This window comes from Babylonia areolata, chromosome 17 (assembly GCF_041734735.1).
Source record: "Babylonia areolata isolate BAREFJ2019XMU chromosome 17, ASM4173473v1, whole genome shotgun sequence".
Classification (NCBI taxonomy): Eukaryota; Metazoa; Mollusca; class Gastropoda; order Neogastropoda; family Buccinidae; genus Babylonia; species Babylonia areolata.
Window position 1 is genome coordinate 19,660,791 of NC_134892.1, and position 7,500 is coordinate 19,668,290.

Sequence of the window (7,500 nt, forward strand, 5' to 3'; positions counted from 1 at the left end):
CTCCCCCCCCCCCCACCCCCCTCTTTTTTTTTTCTTTTTTTTTCGTCTTTTATCACTTAAAGTGGAAGACGTTAAACTGAAGACTACTACTACTGATGGATTCTCCCGTCGGTCCGACGGATGAATAGGCAGGCAGGCTTACTACTACTACTACTACAACTACTACTACTATTACTACTACTACTACTACTACTACTACTACTACACACACACACACACACACACACACACACACACACACACACACACACATTCAATGGAGAAGTCTTTCCTGTGTAAACATGAAACCAGTTCAAGTAAGAATTGACGCACGGCTGCTCAGGTCAATCTAACAAACAAACAAAAAACCCAACAAACAAACAAAAATGGAAGGTTTTTTCATTGCAGTCAGTATCACACTGCACACACCATTAATCACATACCTTTTACACAACAATCACCTCAAGCCTTCCAACAAGATATTGTCCGAATCGGGAATGAAAGACATTTTGATATGCAAACTGACAAAAATCATTGTTTTAAGTTTGAATGAAATGCACATTATTTAGATAACGCTACCGTTAGATTGGCATAAAAGGCGCTGCTTGTACCAATGTATACCATGCCGAAATGTCCCTGCTAGCAATGATTTACTATCATTATCAGACATGGTTTCCAAGCACTAGAATAAAAACGAACCGGAAAAAACAAAGTTAGTTACAGTATATGTTTTCATAGCTGCTGGATGGGATGTTAGCTCAGGGACAAACTGTTGCTTTTTATGATGATTATGACTGCTTGCTTTTATGATGATTATGACTGCTTTCTAGTGTCAGTAGGAACAGTTTGTTTTATTAGCATGTTGCTGTTGTTGTTTTCTATTTCATTGTCACGAAATAGTAATGGAAGCGGGGACGCGGGGTTGTTGGGGGTTACACATTTCCTTTTTTCGCATGTGTTATTTTGGGGGGGTGTTGTTGTTTGTTTGTTTGTGAAAACCGTGTATCTTTCTAATGTGCCCCCAGATCCAAAAGGGACTAACATGTTCGATTGGATGATCAGTGTACCATTTGGGAATGGATTAAAATGAAGAAGTTCAAAACTGGGCATAAACGTGCTCAATGTCAGTTGTTGCAGTTCACATTGTCCATTATTTTCATCACTGTGTATTGGATGTAACCAATAGATACCTTGATGAAGGGTGTGTCCTGGAGGCGCATATTCCCATCAGTGTGTCTGAAACAGCCATGAAGTATGCCAAAAGAAAGAAAAGGAGAAAACAAAAGGAAAACAGATGTACACATTTTAACAAGTCTTCAGAAGCTAGTATTCACACCTCTGGTTTTTATCAACTTCATCCCAAAGCGTTTTAAGTCAGCTTAAAGGTTCTGTGTAAGAAAATGTGGAATGCTGCTAAACTAAAGCAGGGTAAGTATATAAAGAAAAAGTATATGCGTCGAAATCTATACTTTTCAGTTGATACCTTTTGGAGTGGAAATGTTGTGATGACTTACACAAATGATTTATTTGTTTGCTCGCAATGAGTTTCCTCAAATACTATATTGTTATGTCATCGTGGCTTTGGGTTTTGTTGTTGTTGTTGTTGTTTTTCTGTATTTCCCTTTTTTCCACTCTTTATCTATTTGACAGAAAGATTGATACCGTACAGTGCAATACAATACCGTATAATACAACACAGTACAGTCAAGCTTGAGAACTCTTTCATAAGAATGTTTATCTTATTTTTGTTATTATTATTATTATCATCATCGTTCATGAAATGTTCTCTCTCCTATCGATTTAAAAAAAATTGGAGCAGGTAACCTCGAAAATGTTATGCAAAGGGAACATTTTTTTTAAAGTACATGTGTCCTTTCGTTTTGTTTTCTTTCTCTGATGGCTAAAGTTTGTTAATTGATTGCTTGATATGTTTTCAAATTGCTTTTTTTACAATCATTAATATGTATGTTCATAAAAGATCAAAAACATGTTTCGTGAGTTTGTAACGTAAAGTTTCGTTTGACTTGAAATCTTCATACTAAAGTGCTAACATCTTTCTCTGAACTTGTCTGTTCTTTGTCTTTCTCTCTCTGAAACGCTCTCTGCTTGTTCTATATCTCCCTCACTTTGTCCCTCTCTCTTGATGACTCTGTCTCTCTGTCCGGCTTTTGCCCATTGTCTCTCTGTCTCTCACTCGCTCTCTCTTTCTTTCATTCTCTTACTGACTTGCTCAGTCAGTGTTGTTGTCATGCGCAGAAGTGTGAAATTAAAACATTTTGACCTGGACTCCTTGATTGTGATTCTCACTTGAACACAGTATGATTATTGGAGTGTGCGTGCGTGTGCATATTGTTACAAATTCACTCATAATTGCGTTCTGAAACTCCGTGTTTTTTTGTTGGTTTGTGTGTGTGTGTGTGTGTGTGTGTGTGTGATGTAGAATGCAACAACAAACAAATACAGAAATACTGTTTTTCCACGTTAATTCGAGTTGTAACTAGAGTGCAGCTGTACTAAGACTTCAGTTGCTTCTGCAAGCCAAACACACTTCCTGAATTTCAAAACTGTCATCGGCAAACATAAATCAACAATTTGTTTAACCAATAATCCTAGTGACACCATGCCTGTCATATTTAGTTATTTAGGAGCATTCTACTTAGAAGCAAAGAAAACACTGCTTGACAACAAACGGCACCATGTCTTACACTATTTCTACAATTAATATAACAAAGAGTGTACCAAACCGAATTCTAACTTCACAAAGTTATGCGTGTGTTTATTATGATATATATCTACTTTTTAATCATATTTTGTTTTACTTATCGAGAAAGTTTGGTCAAAACTTTCTGAAAGTCATTGCCAGTAGTGGACCACTGGAGAGCTCCGCGGCCATCTTGGATCTTGCGCATGCGCATCTGACTTTTACTCGAAGTCGCGAGCCATGCCAAAGGTGATCGACATAGACATAAGCAGCAAACGTGCTGTCCTCCAATTTTTCAGTTGATTGCCTCCATTGCTACAATCGAACTCTAGACAATGATACACGAATGAAATCGCTGATATCTCTGACACGCAAAACCAAAACCATACTCACAAGGTTTCATTCTCACATTAAGCACCCAGTTTTTCTTGCCTCTATTATCTCAAACTGATAACATTCTACACGCTTTGTGGGGTAATCCATGATCTTCCATCTGGATTAGTGATAAACTCTAGGGAGAGCTGGACAGAACAAGGTCTCAGAACAAGGTTCTCAGTCAAGTGTTTCAGCCCTTAACTCCTTTCACTCTAAGGGGGGGTGGGGCGCACCCAAGTCATGACTCCTGGATGCCCTTGTATTGCCGCCTTGAAGGCGTTTAACCACGGGATTCAAAAGGGTAGGATATCTGGCTGTTTCACTATCATAATAAATCATTAGGTGTCTGCAGTGACACCCCAGACAGTTTATTTAAAGCATACAGAGAGAGACAGAGAGAGCACCCAACCCTTACAACAACAGGTGCAATTTCTGGAGAGAAAAAAAGCCACCGCACGATTACGTGTCTCATTCTGTGGGAATGGGGTGAGAAGCAGTCCAGGCCTGCACAGTTCACAGCACACAACAACGGCTTACTCTCCCTCTTCCTACCCCCTACCCACAACCCCTCCCAACACAGACACAGAGAGAAAAGATAGAGAGGAAGGTGAATGGGTGGGCGGGGGGTGGGGGTGGGGCTGGGAGCAATGTCGGCGAGGCAGTGAGTGGGTGAATGGGTGGGTGGCTTTGGGTGGGTGGCTATGGTGGGTGGATGGGTTTCTGTGGGTGGGTGGGTGGCTATGGTGGGTGGATAGGTTTCTGTGGGTGGGTGGATGGGTTTCTGTGGGTGGGTGGCTATGGTGGGTGGATAGGTTTCTGTGGGTGGGTGGATGGGTCTCTGTGGGTGGGTGGGTGGCTAAGGTGGGTGGATGGGTTTGTGGGTGGGTGGGTGGCTATGGTGGGTGGATAGGTTTCTGTGGGTGGGTGGATGGGTTTCTGTGGGTGGGTGGGTGGCTATGATGGGTGGATGGGTTTCTGTGGGTGGGTGGATGGCTATGGTGGGTGGATGGGTTTCTGTGGGTGGGTGGGTGGGTGGCTATGGTGGGTGGATGGGTTTCTGTGGGTGGGTGGGTGGCTATGGTGGGTGGATGGGTTTCTGTGGGTGGGTGGGTGGTTATGGTGGGTGGGTGGGTTGTTGTGGATGGGTGGTTATAGTGGGTGGATGGGTGGCTATGGGTGGGTGGATGGGTGGTTGTGGATGGGTGGTTATAGTGGGTGGCTATGGTGGGTGGTTATGGTGGGTGGGTGGGTGGTTGTGGATGGGTGGTTATAGTGGGTGGCTATGGTGGGTGGCGAGGCAGAGCTATGGGTGGGTGGCAAAGAGGGTGTAGATGGGTGGCTATGGGTGTTTGGCTATGGGTGGATGGCAGAGAGGGGGTAGATGGGTGTCTATGGGTGGATGGCTATTGGTGTTTGGCTGTGGATGGGTGGCTATGGGTGTTTGGCTATGGATGGGTGACTATGGGTGTTTGGCTATGGGTGGGTTGGAAAGAGGGGGTAGATGGGTGGTTATGGGTGTTTGTCTATGGATGGGTGGCTATGGGTGTTTGGCTATGGATGAGTGGCTATGGGTGTGTGACAGAGAGGGGGTAGATGGGTGGCTATGGGTGTTTTGCTATGGATGGGTGGCTATGGATGGGTGGCTATGGGTGTGTGACAGAGAGGGGGTAGATGGGTGGCTATGGGTGTTTTGCTATGGATGGGTGGCTATGGGTGTTTGGCTATGGACGAGTTGCTATGGGTGTGTGACAGAGAGTGGGTAGATGGGTGGCTATGGGTGTTTTGCTATGGATGGGTGGCTATGAGTGTGTGGCGGAGAAGGAGTAGATGGGTGGCTATGGGTGGGTGGCGAGGCACAGAGGGGGTGGGTGGGTGGCTATGGGTGTTTGGCTACGGATGGGTGGCTATGGGTGTTTGGCTATGGGTGGGTGGCTATGGGTGTTTGGCTATGGGTGTGTGGCTATGGGTAGGTGGCGAGGCACAGAGGGGGTGGGTGGGTGGCGAGTGTTCCGTCAATGGAACAGTCATAAATTGCTACCCGACATGGCCTATGATCCACCCCCTTCATTTCGCACCACACCACCACCCCCACCACCCACTCCACGCCTACCCACCCCCCTGCCCGTCTCCGAACCCTCTCTCCTATCCCCAGTCTGTTTCTCGAAAACAGTCCTCTGCAAAGTGCGAACACACTCTTTGCTAGTGTAACATCTCAAATCGCACCCCCACACCCCCCCAAACCCCCAACCCCCTTTGCATAGTTCCCCTGAAGTACGAACCCATTCAGGATCTGTCCACCACCAGCATTATTGGAAAATCTTTCCCAAAGTGTTACCCCTCTCCCACCACAAGCATTTCTTCATTTATGGGTAACGTTTATTTGTATTTGTATTTCTTTTCATCACAACAGATTTCTATGTATGAGATATTCGGGCTGCTCTCCCCAGGGCACGTTGCTATACTACAGCGCCACCCTTTTTTTTCTTTTTTCTTTTTTTTTGTATTTTTTCCTGCGTGCAGTTTTATTTGTTTTTCCTATCGAAGTGGATTTTACTACAGAATTTTGCCAGGAACAACCCTTTTGTTGCCGCGGGTTCTTTTACGTGCGCTGAGTGCATGCTGCACACGGGACCTCGGTTTATCGTCTCATCCGAATGACTGGCGTCCAGACCACCACTCAAGGTTTAGTGAAGGGGGAGAAAATATCGGCGGCTGAGCCGTGATTCGAACCAACTCGCTCAGAATCTCTCGCTTCCTTGGAAAACGCGTTACCTCTAGGCCATCACTCCACGTCCATCTTAATACATTCTTTTTGAGAAAAAATGGTCATGTTTTATGTAACTTGTAATATGTTTTCTTTTATGTAAAGCGCCCTGAGCTCTTAGAGAGAAAGGGTGCTATATCAATGTGCATTATTGTTATTATTATCATTGTTGTTCTTAGGCCGCAAGTTCTTCAAACTCTTTCTCGCGGGTTTCCCCGTCTCTTGTGCAGATTCCAGTCATCAGATCAGTTGAAGCCTCCATTGCCTGAGAGGAACTGATGAAGAACAATCATAATCCACTCACGTAGTGAACTTTTATCTGTCTTAGAAGCCCATTATCTGATGTCACACACGCGTGTGGTTTACGTTGCATGACAAAACGCAGCACGATACAGTGTTGTCAACTTTAGCACATCGGTTGTTGGCAATAGCAGGGTGCTCAACTTAATGCAGGTATGTCTGATTTACCAGCATTTCTGACTGTAGATTTTCGTAGCTCTGTAATCTAGGGTGTCAAAGTTTTGTTTTCCTCCTCTCTTTCGTTGTTATCATCACCACTCGGCCACTAATATCATCATGACAAATTACTGTAACGACAAATATTATCTCTACAACTCGCTACCCCGACCCAACCTAATTTTCTTTTAATTAAAAAAAAAAGAAGAAAGAAACGGAAGATTAACCATGCAGCGAGTCCTTTTGACTAAACCCCTTCAGTGCCAGGGGGAAAACCACAGAAAGTGGTATTTCAGTCATAAAACATTATCCAAAACAATAAGCCCAAAACTGAGAAAATGGTCTGGAGATATACACCTCCAGATAAATTGTGTGAATTTTCAGCCTTCCAGAGAGCAATTTCCCTTTTTATGATGACGTCATCAGTGACGTCACTATGCACGTACGTCATACGTTTATGGTAGTCAAGGGTTCCTGGTACATGTACGCTTTTTGTTTCATTCCTTCACTGAACACTTTGTTATGAATGTAAAACGAGCCAATGGCGACATGCGAAAAGGATTAGGGACTGTCAGAACATTGCCTATGTCATGGAAGGATTAGGGACTGTCAGAACATTGCCTATGTCATGGAAAGATTAGGGACTGTCAGAACATTGCCTATGTCATGGAAGGATTAGGGACTGTCAGAACATTAGCTATGTCATGGAAGGATTAGGGACTGTCAGAACATTGCCTATGTCATGGAAGGATCACTGACTGTCAGAACATTGCCTATGTCATGGAAGGATTACTGACTGTCAGAACATTGCCTATGTCATGGAAAAAAGCATCAAAGCGCAAAGTTTGGTGTACTCTGACTTTCAGAATGCCCACAGGTTCGTCTCCCCAGGAGTCCGCATTATCAGTTTCAATGAAGTGTCAAAGCATGTGGACCAATCCATCTACGCTTCACACAGAATCTTTCACGTATGCATAATAAACCCAACACGTTTATCAGGGCTTTGTGGCGTCATTAGTAAATGACCGCGAGAGCAAAAGAACTAAATCTTGTTTATTATTATTATTGTTTCTTTTTTAATCACCCAAGACTGAAACACATGCACACATATAAAAATTAATATATATATACGCCTGACGTTCCTTTATTGAGGATGAGTCTGGGATTGTTCCAATGTACCTTTTATTCACCTGTGTGCAGGCTTAATCGGTAACATAAACTGGGC